General features: G+C 35.4%; 1 protein-coding gene and 3 long non-coding RNA genes across 5 annotated transcripts in view; 3 read left to right on the forward strand and 1 right to left on the reverse strand.

Moving 5' to 3' along the window:
• Positions 1 to 16,435, forward strand: part of LOC144563329 (uncharacterized) — an 80,213-nt gene that overhangs the window by 3,950 nt on the left and 59,828 nt on the right. The window lies entirely within an intron of this gene.
• On the forward strand, positions 4,951 to 6,891 carry LOC144563335 (uncharacterized). Its single transcript, XR_013514319.1, has 3 exons — positions 4,951 to 5,909; positions 6,498 to 6,725; positions 6,780 to 6,891. It is a non-coding gene; the product is annotated as an uncharacterized LOC144563335 (long non-coding RNA).
• LOC144563293 (F-box/FBD/LRR-repeat protein At1g16930-like) overlaps positions 13,578 to 16,435 on the forward strand; it is a 50,322-nt gene continuing 47,464 nt past the window's right edge. For both annotated transcript variants that reach the window (XR_013514309.1, XM_078312747.1), the window contains exon 1: positions 13,578 to 13,763. The gene's annotated coding sequence lies outside the window, so the exon portion shown is untranslated. The remainder of the gene's footprint in view (positions 13,764 to 16,435) is intronic.
• Positions 15,112 to 15,513, reverse strand: LOC144547951 (uncharacterized). The gene is made up of 2 exons (XR_013509195.1): positions 15,458 to 15,513; positions 15,112 to 15,346 (listed from the first exon to the last, which is right to left on the reverse strand). It is a non-coding gene; the product is annotated as an uncharacterized LOC144547951 (long non-coding RNA).

The raw sequence follows: 16,435 nt of genomic DNA on the forward strand, positions 1-16,435 counted from the left end.
TTTGTTAATTAACGGAGAAGGACACAAAGGAAACAGCTAGCTAGCTTTATTTGCAAACTAATGTAAAAGAATCCATTTTAATTTCTTTTATAAAGAAATCCTTTAAGAATTTACGTACATGGATCATGTACAAATTAAGTTAGAAATAAGCAAAGTTAAATTAATACTTAGCTAATATATTGCTTGCTTCTTTACATTTTCCATTTATGTCACAGGATCCATTAATTGAACTGAAGTACTGAACACACACACACACAGAGAACATTAATTAATTAATTACATGTTTTGCACACTTGCATATTCCATCTATAAATGTGTTATAGGTGTATATGTCATGCTCAATGCCAAGGTGAATCATTTCATCGAACACTTGCCGGGCTTGCTCGAGATTACCAGCTCGGCTACAGGCTGCAAGTAGAGAATGAAGGTTTTCCTCTCAGGACATAACCCATCATGCAACATATCCCAAAATGCCCGTAGAGTGAACTGCAAGTCAGCTCCTCCCGTTCCACAAGCATTGTATGTAATAGTGGTCGGCTTCAAGCCGCGAGATTTCATCGTACCAAACACCTCCATTGCTTCTCCGGCAAGTCCATTTCTAGCAAAAGCAGAAATTAAAGCCGTGTGCGCAAAAACTTTGTTGCCATACCATTTAGAAACACCCGATTCAAACACTTCTCAAGTTCAGGCCGATCCATTTATAAACACCCGATTCAAACACTTCTCAAGAGCTTACCCCTTTCTATTTTACCGGTACCAACAACTGGCATTGCCGAATTAAAAAAAGTTAGTACCTTTTCAGGGTACGTCTCATGGTCACCTAGTGCATGGAGAATAAAGCAGTAATCATTGGCCACAGTGAGAGAAGCATGAAAGGAAGTAATTGTGGAATTGATGGCATGGGTATCTTTCAGGCCGAAATTGAGTATTCGGGTGAGGCACTGATTGGCAGCAGCAGAGCCAGTAGGCACTGATTGGCACTGATTGGAACACAGACTACTAAAACTAAAACTCAACCCTAATTATAACAACAATGTTTATTAACTAGAGCACCAACTTTTGCAGATACGCCCTTAGAAAATTTTGATTTCTCCAACAATAAAAGTAGGCACTTGCACCAGAATGCCATTCAATATGCATCTAAATAATAATTCCATCACATAATTTAGCCCTAAGAAACATTACTCATCATATTACAATATATAATTATCAAATAGTTTAAGAATATAATCACCCGTTGACAATGTTCTTTCATGCGAAGCTGAATAACCGCTCTCTATACTCCTAAGAATCATACCACCCAAACGGCTCTGTGTTTTGCAAAACCACCACTGCTAATATGACACAATACTGAGAAATCATGTGTCCTTTCCCATGATTAAAATACAATTATATTTTTTCAAAAACTAAACTTCCTCAAACCAGTAAAACTACAATTTTACTCCAATTGTAGTAATTTTCCAAAATCACATTATTGTAAATTTTTGTTTTGTGGAACACTGGAGAAAGTTACCTAGCCAAGTGTAAATTTTCCAAATCACATAAAGTCCAACGAGAATAAATTTTGGTTTTGTGAAATACAACAACAGTAACAAAATTATTGTAAGGCAGTACCACATGTGGAATGTTTCAAATTGGCCTATTAAATTACATCTCTTTCCCTAAAATAAATAAATCATGATACCTGGCCAGATTTATCCTTGACGAAAGTTGGTTTGCTAGAATAGATTTCTTGATTGATAATTTTTCCGCACATGCCGCAACAGCTGAACAACAAAACAAAACAAAACAAAAAATAATGCAAAATCAATTGAACATAAATTGACCTTAATTAACCATAATTAAGATGCTTCAATACACGCAACTCAAACCAGATTGATTGTTATACTAAGTGACTAATATGAATGATCTATTGAAAAAGAGTAAAAGATAACTGACATGTTAGTTAGCCCTTGTCAGGGTCTACAATAGAAGGGCAATGATCAACACAGTGACTGCAGTACACCATCTCTTCTCTTCTCTTCCCCTGCCTACCTTGAGAGAGAGGGATTTTGAACAGCGCTGGTTAATGGTGAGGGGCACAGACAAGCAGAGGCACTAGCGTCGGGTCTAGGGGTAAAGATTTTAACAGAGTAGTTTAAGCTTCACACAGCGCACGAACTAAAGATTCGAAACAGCATTGTTAGCTAGCCGGGTGGGTCTAGGGCGAGTGCGTATCCTCTGAGATATCTCATATTTTGCGTGACCGACGTGGCCGGTGCCTATTCGGGGGTGACGTACGGGCTAGTATTTTTTGAGCTTTGAGATTCTCGCAGAACGTATTGCAACGGTTGAGATTTTCCAGAAAGTCACGCAAAATATGAGATATCTCAAAGGATGCGAATTCCTCTAGGGCGGGAGATATCAGAAGGGAGCGTCCGATGGGCATTGGACCAAAGTAAGTCCGAAGCCTTTTCAGAGCCGTCTAATTGTCTATAAAATTCGTGCGATATGCATTAATGTTCGTGCGGATCGATTGTGCACGCATTTTAAAGCAAAGTGGACAGTTACAGACTGATTTGGATCAAATGCGCATCAGACGCTTTCTGTTCCAATCAAGAAATCGCACAGTTGGCTCTCTCTCTCTCTCTCTCTCCTCTGGCCAAAGATTGTGGGTTCGTCATTATTTCAATTGAAACTATCCCATTTATTTTGCAGTTTATCACATTCATTAGTGCAATTGAAATTATCCCAAATACATTATCACGAGAGCAAATCGAAAATTGATGAAATTCTTATCTAGGGACATTAAATTTCAATTCTAAACTAACAAAACAGAAAACTTGCTCAGAAGCATTTCTATGATTACGACTTCTCACTCAAAATACATCATTTAATTTATACGGATACTTACAAAACTGAAAACATTAAAAAAAACAAACAAAACCTTTTCTCTCTTTTCGGAAAATGTGATAAGAAAATAATAAAAATGAACAATTGCATGAATGATCAGGTGAATACTCATTAAAATTGAGAAAAAAGCAAAAACAGTTATGACTCATAATTTATGAGAAAATAAAAGTTAGTAACAGTGGGCTCAGGAGTGAATTGAAGATTCTAATCCACAGTTCTCTTTTGTACGAATCTTAACGTGGACATGTGCGGTCTAGATTTTGGAATAGAATTGGGGTATGAATTGTTAGAGCATTTGAGCCCTTAATTGAACTCTTTGTGCTATCGATGCATACTAAAATTGTTGGGATATTTGTACTTTGTAAAATATATAAATAATTAAAAAATAGTAAAAAAATAATTCAAAAATTATAAAATTTCATCTCCAAACATATTTTTAGTATGGATATCATGTTGAGTGGTTCAGATTCATAGTTTTATAATCAATCATCCTCTTATAAAATATATAAAGAATTGAGAAAATTCATTTAAATGTCTTATGCTTTATCGTTAGTAGAGATACACACATCACCATTTTTTTTTTTATAAATTATAGAATAAAATTTATGACCAAAGAAGGTTTAATTAGATTTAAATAGGATATTCTTGTAAACAGGCGACGCCTTTTTTCACAAGTAAGAATTAAAAAACAAAAAAAATGAAAAGGACAAATTTGTCTTATTTTATTTAACAATTCAAATTTCAAACAGTAAATTTTATACAAAGATATTTTTACCACATTATTTCTTTATTTTACAATTATTTACAACTTTCATTTGTTTTTAATAAGACTAACTTGAATTTTGGGAAAAAAAAAGAGAGTACAAAATAATAAGACTCATAACGAGCATTCTTAGGAGTACAAATTAATGTCTTCATTTTTTGTTTATAAAATATAAATAATTAAAAAAACATTTATGATGTACAAAAAAAAACCGTGTAAAAGTTTGATTAAAGTAATATCTTAGTTATTTCTTGGGCTTTTTCGGCCGAAAAGCAGCACATGTGATCATATCTAAGAAGTAACTTAAAATTTTAGATTAGTGCATGGACGGTCCGATCAGAAAATAATTTTTTAATATTATGCAAAAACAGATCAAACGGTCTGGATTCAACCTCAAAATTTGAGTTACTTTAGAATTCAACAGGACCGATCCAGCTGTAAAACTAGGGGTGTAAACGGTCGGATACGGATCGGATAGTGGTCTTACCGTATCCGTATCCGTTATAATTTTTCGGATACGGATACGGATACGGATAGTCTCGGATACGGATACGGATAGGATATTAAATGTTACGGATCGGATATTGGACGGATACGGATATTTTTCATAATTAGCTTGTTAGTTACAAAACATTTATTATATTATTAAAATATTAGTCACTAATTATGTCATAATGTTATATTGTTCATCAAAATATATATCTATATGCAATTTAATAAATTATTCGGACAATATGCAATTTAATAAATCAATTAAAAACATATATCACATTTGTTGTGGTTTAAAGTATAAAAGGTCGGATACGGATAGTAAAATGCCTTACCGTATCCGTTATAATTTTTCGGATACAGATACAGATAGTCTCGGATACGGATACTGATCGGATAATTTAAATACTTTTTCGGATTCGGATTCGGACGAAATCGGATATTATCCAATCCGTTTACACCCCTATGTAAAACCCTAAACCTTTAAACCCTAAAAAGTAAGAAAAGAGAAACCCCAAAAGAGAGAGAGAGAGGGAGAGAGAGTCGCACTTCCTTGGCAGCCACTGCCAAGCACTTTCAAAAAAAGAGAGAGAGAGAGAATCGCACTTCAGTTGGCCACTAGGGTTTACGATTGTTTTCCCCTTTGAGGTGCTCCTGCTCTTGCTCCTGCTGCTAGGGTTTACGATTTTTTAGAGTAATCTGTTCATCTTGGTACTGCTTCATGTAATCTATCTCACTTATTTCTTTTCATTTTAGTTGTTGTTTCAGTGTCCTTGGCTTGCACTGTTCCAAGTTTCTTTTAGTTAGGTTGTTAGGGTTTGACAATCTTTCTTTCTTCAATTTTCTGTTAAATTAGTTGTCTATTAAGCCCCATTTAGTAAAGGAACTTGGAACAGTTTAGACTACTTTTTGTTGGTTCAATTTACTTTGCTATTTCTTTTTTTTTTCTCTTCTCATACAAAATAATTTATTAATTATGTTCCTAATTTGTCAGGTTCATACAAGTAATTAAATTAATTATTCATAGTTATCATTGCTCAATACTATTGTGCAGTTCTGTAATCATTTTATTTTGATTGATTTACACCAGCTGGGCTCAAGCAATAATTACTGATTATGTACTTTGTAAATTGGAAATTATTAATAACAACTTCATGACATGCATTTTAGTTAGCTTTCGTTTTTGCTCTTAATATGCCTACGGTGGCTTGTAAGGTGATTAATTGCAAAATTGAGGCCACTATGGCATTTCTAGAGGTGAAGTGTGCAATTGAGCTATTTCTTCACTAATTTGAAAGAAAATTTGAAGAAAAAGTTTAATCAAGGTCTTAGAAATCCATATGCAGTGCTGATTACAATTTTGCATTCTGAATTGTGGGTGATTTGGTAGCAATATTAGTTTGGTACATGCAAGTTTTCAAGAATTGTATCAGCTGAGGTATATATATATATCATTGTTCATTTTTCTTGTTCTACATTTGAGATAACTTAAAGCTAGGTTGTTCTTTTCTTGCATTTCAACACAGAGATCGTGCATGTGAGGTGTTTGACGAACTACCCTGTTGAACAGTGAAAGATGGTTGGTACAGATCTTGCCATCGATAGAATAAGTGAAATGCCCGACTCACTTCTAACACAAATACTCTCCTTGCTGACAACCGAAGAGGCAGTGCGCACGGGCATATTCAAAGTGACGTGGGAGTAGCACGGGCATACTCTCCTTGCTAACACCAATTTAAAGAAGCTTGTCTTGAACTTTGGTCATGTAATCTCTCTCTCTCTCTCTTTCTGTGTCTGCTGGGGAAAGGAGGGTTAGTAGTCAAGATGCTGGTATTTCATTACTGTTCATAATATTGTGTATTTAATGAGGTAGCATCTATCGGGTTCGAGTCCTTTTTTTGTTTATTTTCTTTTTCTGATTTTGTCCTCGGAGCTTGCTTATTATATCGGGCACCAACCTTTTGAAAATGAGAGGGATGCCTTTAGTACGTCATCACTTAAGACTAAGAGTCAGGCCATATTATGCACATACAGTAAATATTTCACCATACATGCTACTACGGTACTGCAGTAGCTGATTTGTTGAAAATCTGATAACTGATAATGAGATACTAATATATATTTTTATTTTTTTTGCAATTGAGCAATTAATGGACATAGATGTATGCATCTTTTAATATCGATAATTTAAATATTGAGAATGCAATCCAATGATTTATCGCTTGTTTTGCACAAAATGCGCAAGTGTTGTGACAACTATCTTACTGTCATACTATTTTCTTATTATAAACTATCATTAGACTTTTATTAGTATATATTGTTGTCAATTACCTTACTAACTTTTATTGTCCAGCACTACCCGAGGATGAAGTTGTTGTGCAAGAAGCATTATGGGGAAAATCTTGAGATAGTGGAGATAAGGGTTGTGGAGACAAGGTTTAAAAAGGAGATTGAAGAAACGGTGGTGGTGACTATGGGTGCGCTTGTAAAGACCATAGGAAATATTGTAATCCTCTAAGTTTGTCGATCATCCTTGAAATTGTATGACAAGTTTGGAAACTGTTTTAGTTTTGATAAATCGGTGATTGGATGCTCTTGTCTTTAGCTATTATATTTTGTTCTTTTACTTTTTAAGTTAGATTGTTGCAAAGAAAACCTGTGCTTGTTGTTAGCTGTGTTTTTTGGTATAATGTTACTTTCTAGCTATGAAAAACTCTACTTGTTGTTTGGAGTTGTGGTTTTCCTGCTGTTTTGTTAATAAACTTTTTATGTATACATTCCTAATCTATGTTGAATTATACAATTTAAATAGACTTGTTCACACAATTACATCTTACTTTTGGGTTCCTCACATCACTAGCAGCTCCAACGTGTCTTGGATATTGTCAAATTTACACAATAAACCCTACTGTTTCTGAAATTCACAGAATTGCAATATCATCTCTATTGTAGAAGTCCAAAAATTCCAAAAACTCATGCTTGTAATCAGCAACAACAAAAATATCCGAATTGTTTAAAAAGATTACTATGCGCTCAATAGTTGCTGACATTGTTCAAATTGCTTAAAAAGTAGTAAATAGTCTAAAACAACATATGCATATATGAATTTTGCCATCAGGATTGAGCCTCAAAAAAACAGATGCATAATTATCCTAATCCATCAATTACAATTATATTGCCACATCTCACTTCTGGGTTCTCACGCTGGGTATACCAACAGCTCCAATGGGTCCAAGCTCCGATTTGGTACGAGTTGTGCGCGCAGCTCCAACTCTGACTGGTACCAGCAGTGTTAGCAGCTCCAATCTCGGAGTGGTACCACGATAAGGAACCAGAAACTCAAAAGTTGTACCAGGATCAGGAATCAGCAACTCGGAATGGTACCAGCAGGTCCAATCTCTCAAATTCACAAATGAAAACCTCTAATGAGTAGCTAGCAAGATTTAATCCAGAGATGAAATAATGTGTGCAATCATAGATCAGAATGTTCACTATTCTCATGCAATTGGCAAAGTGCATGTAATTTCTCTCCTGCCACAGGCTCCATGCTCCATGCTCCCGCGACCCAAACCTAATCCCATAAACTTGTCATTCCCCTTGCAAACTGCCCCTATATATGCTCCCATCATATCAACCGAACACTCTTAAATGCTATGAATCCCATATAGCACACCGGCATGCCTAATACCGCTGTTGTTTGGGAAATGAACTTTTTTCAATTTCTGGTAAGTATGCCACGTTAGAAGGCTGTCAGATCCAGCCTGGTGGGCCAGTCCCACGGCTCTTTTGACACACAATGCTGTGGATACTTCTTTCAAGCCACCATAGAGGTTGTTTGTAAATTTGGTCATGTGCTTGACGTCAAATATATTACCACCCAAGAATTTCTTGACAAGGAGTTCGAAGTCAAGCAGCGTATCTGGCAATGGGCTCCAAAAAGTTGCTAATTTCACGAAATATGCGATGTCATACGCGCCGTGGAACAGAATCCATGTCATTGCCGGGTTGTTCAATAGGCCAGATGAGAGCAGAAGATCCGAAAAAAAGTATGAATTAATGCAGTCGTTGGAGGAGCTGTCTTCCATCTCAGCTGGGAAGTGGAACTTTCCAAAATTGAACTCCCATACAAGAACAGAATCATCGTCAGCGGATAGCGTCAAACCTAGCTGCCTAATGCTGCCATTATCTGTGCTTGCCTTTATTGCACCATATCTCTGGTCAGGAGATGCAAATCGTGGGTGCACATTGATCACATGTTTCTTGTCGGAAGCGGAAGCTAACTTGAATTCTGTGTCGAACGCCATACGATTATACTTCCCTTTAATTGCTTGACTAATCATGCGGAATTCCCGGTCCAGGTTGGACGCCCAGACAGAGCGTACCTCAAGCGGTGGTGTGCGGGTGCAAGTGCAAGAGTGCAAAAGAGAATCCATGGAATCTTGTTTTCTTTCTTGGGTTTTCTGATGGAGCAGAGAATTTAACGTTGTATGGGGATCGTATCGTATTTATAGCTATGTTTGGAAATGAGAAAATAGAATTAATGGACCGACTTAATATTTCATTTCAAAATTTAAGAATACTAAGCGTGACGTGCATGTCGTAGGCTCTAAATTACCGGTTTGAGTTATATTTAGATTCATAATACAAAAATAACAAGTTTACGTTTATCTAATTTGTTAATTAACGGAGAAGGACACAAAGGAAACAGCTAGCTAGCTTTATTTGCAAACTGATGTAAAAGAATCCTTTTTAATTTCTTTTATATAGAAATCGTTTAAGAATTTACGTACATGGATCATGTACAAATTAAGTTAGAAATAAGCAAAGTTAAATTAATACTTAGCTAATATATTGCTTGCTTCTTTACATTTTCCATTTATGTCACAGGATCCATTGAACTGAACACACACACATAGAGAACATTAATTAATTACATGCAATCTCATGATATACACATACACCAGCAACTACACTAAATCATATATGTCCCTGACAGTTCATTGATTAAGAAAAGCATTTACAAAAGTCACCTCCTACTTATGTACAATTATACAATTCAAATAGACTTATTCACATAATTATCCTAATAAACACAGTGAGCAGTTTCAAACTCAATCAGCCGTTTTGTCAGTGTTGCTTCACATACATGCACCACAATACATTGACCTGATTAAACAAAAAAGAAGCTAGTATCAGAATGGGAACTATATTCTGATTTTTGAATAATCAAGTCCTTGTGAAAGAGCTCCAATATACAAGCTAGGCAGCGCCACATAATCCACTAGGCTTCCTCCTCCTCAACTCCACTTGCATGCATCTCCTCACATATCCTGTCTATCTCATCATATTTACTTACCTTTGCAAAAATCGAAAGCAATGTGTTGTAGCACACACGGTCAAGTGGTATACGCAAAGTTTTCATCTTCTGGTACAGCTTCAAGGCCTCATCGTACCGCTCCAATTTCGATAATCCGTCGATTAATGTGCTATAGGTGACCACATTGGGATGTATGTTATTTGCATGCATGTCTAGGACAATTTGGCCTGCTAAATCCATGTTTTGCACACTTGCATATTCCATCTATAAATGTGTTATAGGTGTATATGTCACGCTCAATGCCAAGGTGAATCATTTCATCAAACACTTGCTGGGCTTGCTCGAGATTACCAGCTCAGCTACAGGCTGCAAGTAGAGAATTGAAGGTTTTCCTATCAGGACAGAACCCATCATGCAACATATCCCAAAATATCCGTAGAGTGAGCTGCAAGTCAGCTCCTCCCTTTCCACAAGTATCGATTAGCGCATTGTATGTAATAGTGGTCGGCTTCAAGCCGCGAGATTTCATCGTACCAAGCACCTCCATTGCTTCTCCTGCAAGTCCATTTCTAGCAAAAGCAGAAATTAAAGCCGTGTGCGCAAAAACTGTGTTGCCATACCATTTAGAAACACCCAATTCAAACACTTCTCAAGTTCAGGCCGATCCAGTTTACCCAACGACCCGATTACAGCAGTCAAGAGCTTACCCCTTTCTATTTTACCGGTACCGACAACTGGCATTGCCGAATTAAAAAAAGTTAGTACCTTTTCAGGGTACGTCTCATGGTCACCTAGTGCATGGAGAATAAAGCAGTAATCATCAGGCACAGTGAGAGAAGCATGAGAGGAAGTAAGTGTGGAATTGATGGCATGGGTATCTTTCGGGCTGAAATTGAGTATTCAGGTGAGGCACTGATTGGCAGCAGCAGAGCCAGTAGGCACTGATTGGCACTGATTGGAACACACAGACTACTAAAACTAAAACTCAACCCTAATTATAACAACAATGTTTATTAACTAGAGCACCAACTTTTGCAGATACGCCCTTAGAAAATTTTGATTTCTCCAACAATAAAAGTAGGCACTTGCACCAGAATGCCATTCAATATGCATCTAAATAATAATTCCATCACATAATTTAGCCCTAAGAAACATTACTCATCATATTACAATATATAATTATCAAATAGTTTAAGAATATAATCACCCGTTGACAATGTTCTTTCATGCGAAGCTGAATAACCGCTCTCTATACTCCTAAGAATCATACCACCCAAACGGCTCTGTGTTTTGCAAAAGCACCACTGTTAATATGACACAATACTGGGAAATCATGTGTCCTTTCCCATGATTAAAATACAATTATATTTTTTCAAAAACTAAACTTCCTCAAACCAGTAAAACTACAATTTTACTCCAATTGTAGTAATTTTCCAAAATCACATTATTGTAAATTTTTGTTTTGTGGAACACTGAAGAAAGTTACCTAGCCAAGTGTAAATTTTCCAAATCACATAAAGTCCAACGAGAATAAATTTTGGCCAAGTGTAATACAACAACAGTAACAAAATTATTGTAAGGCAGTACCACATGTGGAATCTTTCAAATTGGCCTATTAAATTACATCTCTTTCCCTAAAATAAATAAATCATGATACCTGGCCAGATTTATCCTTGACGAAAGTTGGTTTGCTAGAATAGATTTCTTGATTGATAATTTTTCCGCACATGCCGCAACAGCTGAACAACAAAACAAAACAAAAAATAATGCAAAATCAATTGAACATAAATTGACCTTAATTAACCATAATTAAGATGCTTCAATACATGCAACTCAAACCAGATTGATTGTTATACTAAGTGACTAATATGAATCTATTGAAAAAGAGTAAAAGATAACTGACATGTTAGCCCTTGTCAGGGTCTGGTCTACAATAGAAGGGCAATGATCAACACAGTGACTGCAGTACACCATCTCTTCTCTTCTCCTGCCTACCTTGAGAGAGAGAGAGAGAGAGAGAGAGAGGGATTTTGAACAACGCTGGTTAATGGTGAGGGGCACAGACAAGCAGAGGCACTAGCGTCGGGTCTAGGGGTAAAGATTTTAACAGTGTAGTTTAAGCTTCACACAGCGCACGAACTATAGATTCGAAACAGCATTGTTAGCTAGCCGGGTGGGTCTTAGGGCGAGTGCGTATCCTCTGAGATATCTCATATTTTGCGTGACCGACGTGTCCGGTGCCTATTCGGGGGTGACGTACGGGCCAGTATTATTTGAGCTTTGAGATTCTCGCAGAATGTATTGCAACGGTTGATATTTTCCAGAATGTCACGCAAAATATGAGATATCTCAAAGGATGCGAATTCGTCTAGGGCGGGGAGATATCAGAAGGGAGCGTCCGATGGGCATTGGACCAAGTCCGAAGCCTTTTCAGAGCTGTCTAATTGTCTACAAAATTCGTGCGATATGCATTAATGTTCGTGCATATCGATTGTGCACGCATTTTAAAGCAAAGTGGACAGTTACAGACTTATTTGGATCAAATGCGCATCAGACGCTTTCTGTTCCAATCAAGAAATCGCACAGGAGGCGCGCGAAGGAGAGATCTCGCAAGAGGGGAGAGGCGGATCTGAGAAATCTGATCCTTTAAAGTAACTCAATATTTGAGGTTGGATCCGGAGCGTCCGATCAAAATCTGCACAATATTAAAGGCCCGTAAATTCTTTTTAACTTCATCATGACATGATACGGTAAGTACATGTGGTAATTAGCTGGCTCGGCACGAACTGGGTCCAACTTGAAATCGTCACGAGCAAGTTGACTTTAGAAGTCTGAGCTGAATTCAAAGTTTGAAATGAGCTGGACCGAGCTAGCTTGCGAGCTGAGTTTGACTGAAATATTTTCTTTTAAGAAGAAAATAAATTTTACAAATTTTTTGGACCGAGTTGTTTTTACAAATTTTATAAATAAGTTTTAAAAAAGATTATTAAGTTTCAATATATACAGTATAAAACCAATATTTTTTATTAATTGAAAATAAAATAAAAAATATCGGGAAAGGGTATCGTTTTGCTGGAAAATTGGAATCTAAGAAAAACAGATTGATTTATCTCGTCTAGCTATAGTGTCTGGACGAGATAAACCATCCTGTCCAGATTAGTGCTCCGCTAATCTCGCTAAGCAGAAAAAAAATATCTTGGACGGGATAGATTATCCCATCCAGCACTGTAGCATTTTTTTGGGTTTGGTTTCATCTGAGAGAATGATTTTTTTTTTAGAAAAAATGCTACAGTGTTGGACGGAATAATCTATCATGTCCAAGATATTTTTTTTCAAGTTAAATCGCTAATTAGGGTCAAGATTAACGGGACGAGATGGTTTATCTCGTCCAGACACTGTAGTTGAATGGGATAAACCATCCCGTTTTTCCTAAATTTTGATTTTTCAGCAAAACAATCCCCTTTCGCATTATTTTTTATTTTTATTTTCGATTAATAAAAAAATCGGTAATATAAAATGCACACAAATTCATACAAATTCACAAATTGATGCCTAGCCAGCTAGCTCAAGAACTGGCAAGCGAGTTAGACCTCAGCTTGAACTCGTTAATTCTAGACCGAGCTAGTGGTGATCAGCAAGCTAGGTCCCAGTTTAGTCCAGTAACAAATAAGAAGAACCTATCGACACATAACTCAAGTCACGACACCACATGTAATTAAGCAAAAAAAGTACAAATAAGACTCATAACGACCAGCCTCTACCCCGTTTTTCAAAAATAAAATACTCATAACGACCATTCTTGCTTGATTTCAGAAAAAAAAAAAAGCTTGCTATTATATATCTTTGATTCGTTCGTTCTGTCCAGTTAATACCGAATGCAAAAGATCAATATGTATAATTGATAATGTAAATCCTTCAAGACATTTACTAAAGTTTGCACTATTTGAACATTGATTTCTATTTGACACTCATCTTTGTTGATGCATGTGAATATGTGATTACAATTAATTCTTTGTGTTTGTATAATTGATCTTTTCTTTTCTTTTTTGGTTTACATATGACATAAGCGGTAATGCAATATTTATAAAATAGAGCAAAGCTAGGGTGTGATGTACTTGTGACAAGTAAAATTTGAAAATAGAGTTTGAATTCAAGGCTATTAGAGGTCAAGCCAGTAGCTTACCAAAATTTTGACTTCATTATTTACATGTTAATTTTGAGAAAACGGAAACGAAAATTTTGAGTTCATGATTCATGGATATATTCATGTCCACATTCCTTTGTATTGTCTCACATAAACAAGTGAAGCTTGTTGTCAATTAAAAGATTTTAATTTCATCTTTTCTAAATATGATTTGTCTCACAGTAAATCTGATTTGACCTTCAAGCATATTTTAATATAGATATCATGTTGAACAGTTTGGATCAACTGTTTGAACTTTGAAAATCATAAAATTGAATTGTTGTAAGATGTTGTATATAACTTTCAAATGTTGTAAGTGGATCCCTCTTTTGATTGCAACAATCTGTACTTACAACATCGAATTGCAACTAGATTTTTGAAGTACTACCAGTCAATCCAAGCCGTACGTTGAACATGATCGGTGAAAATACATGAAACTGCTCTCCGACAATTAGCCGCTTCAGAGAAAGAAAGAAATTTTGGGTGATTAGGTCAGCCGCCATCTTTCACTTTCACTCCCACTCAGCTCCATCATTTTCACTCTTTGTAGATCTCATTTTCAATACAACACCTCCCCTCTCTCTCGGTACTACCTCCTCGAGCGAAGAGGAGAATAAGAGAGGGGAGGAACCAGAGCCGAGCAGAGACGACCGAAGCCGAAAATATGGTATGGTCGGAGCTCGGGGCGTAGAGTCCCATCTCGTTCGGAGCGCGATGGTGAGTAGATCTGGTCGTCGTTGGAGAGCGACACTAGTGGAAAAACAGGAATCAGGATCGGTTATATACACATATCAGTATCGGAATCCAACCGATCCTGATGAAGGCGATACTGATACTATCAGGATCGGTTTTATATTTTTCAAGAACCGATCCAAATAGAAACTATTAGGATCGGTTTTTTAATAAAACCGATCTTAATAGTTGTTATCTAGATCGGTTTTTGACTAAGAACTGATCCCGATACGTACTATCAAGATCGGTTTTTATATAAGAACCGATCTTGATAGTATTTTCGAATTTTTTTTTTTAAATTACATAACAACCGATCCTGATACGTACTATCAAGATCGGTTTTATATTAAAACCGATCTTGATTGTATTTCAGATCATAATTCCAAAAAAAAAAAAAAAAAAAATTTAGGATCGGTTTTTATTTAAAAACCGATCCTAAAAGTTTTTTTTTTATTTTTTTTATTTTTAATTATGATCTGATAAAAAAAAAACTTTTAGGATCGATTATTTTAAACAACCGATCCTAATAGTAGTAATCTGGATCGGTTGTTTAAAATAACCGATCCTGATGTTTTATTGAAGCTAAAAAAAATATTTTTATTTATTTGACCAGCTTCCATATATATTTTGCTGGCCAGCATCCTAAATTTTTTTTTGTTGCACAGTAAGAAGCAATAATCAATTAAATATCATATACACATTCTAAATTAATTATCATACACATCTTAAACTATTACAAAAAATTCATGTACTTCATAAAAAGTTTTGTGAAGCATTACATGTTATAACAAGAAATTTAAATCCAAAAAAAAATTAATTAACAAACATACAATTGACTAATTGGGCTATTTCTTCAATTAACACACATTTATACAATATACACATTTATGCAATTAATGTAAAGCACAACAATAAAAAAAATCAATAATTACCTCTTTTGCAATCACATCACTTGAGATTAAAAAAGACCCTAAAAACAAAAACAAAGGTAACAATTAGATGGAAAAACATTTTCCAATAAAAAATACAAAAAAATGTGTTTTAAAAGTATAATAATGAGAAAATTAGATAAAACTAATACCATGATAGTTGATCGGCCGGATGATTAAGTAACTTGAGAGAGATGTCCTCAAAACTGTAAAATAATATACAAACACCATTAATTAATTTTTGAAACAATAAAAAAAAATTAAAAACTGGCACAATTGAGCCGGAGGTGCGAGAGGCTCGGATTTGAGAGGAAGAGACGGAGAGAAAGAGAGAGAGAGACACGGAGGAGAGGGAGAGACGGAGACAGAGAGAGAGAGACAGAGTACTGAGGATTTGAGAGGGAGATACGGAGACAGAGACGCTAAATTGAAAATGAGAGGCGCGAAATGAAAATAAGAAGAACCCTAGCTAAGCTGGTTATATAGGAAGTTATCATTAGGATCGGTTGTTTATAAAGAACCGATCCTAATAGTATCAGGATCGGTTTTTTATTATAAAAAACCGATCCTGATACAATTTTTTTTTCAAAATTGGTTCTACAAAAAAAAAAAAAAAAAAAATCAGGGTCGGTTTTTTATAAAAAAACCGATCCTAATAGTATCAGGATCGGTTTTTTATAAAAAACCGACCCTGATTTTTTTTTTTTTTTTTTTTGCAGAACCAATTTTGAAAAAAAAATTGTATCAGGATCGGTTTTATTGCTAAAAACCGATCCTGATAGTATCTGGATCGGTTTTATTGCTAAAAACCGATCCTGATAGTATCTGGATCGGTTTTTAGCAATAAAACCGATCCAGATAGTTTTTTTCTTTTATTTGGAAAATCTTTTCATATGGTTATGTTTAAATAAATATAAAAAATTACATATTAGAAATATAAGTTAATTATTTAATAGAAATTTTATTTAATTTTCAAATTCTACTTAAATAATATTAAACAGCAGATAGGTACTATTTGACATTGAAATTTTTACTGTTCATGCAATAAATTACTGGGATTTTTTATATTTCTGAATTTCCTACTTTTCATTTAAGAAATTATGATATTGTGCTATCTTTTTGGTATAACA

This window comes from Carex rostrata, chromosome 1 (assembly GCF_964058835.1).
Source record: "Carex rostrata chromosome 1, lpCarRost1.2, whole genome shotgun sequence".
NCBI lineage: Eukaryota > Viridiplantae > Streptophyta > Magnoliopsida > Poales > Cyperaceae > Carex > Carex rostrata.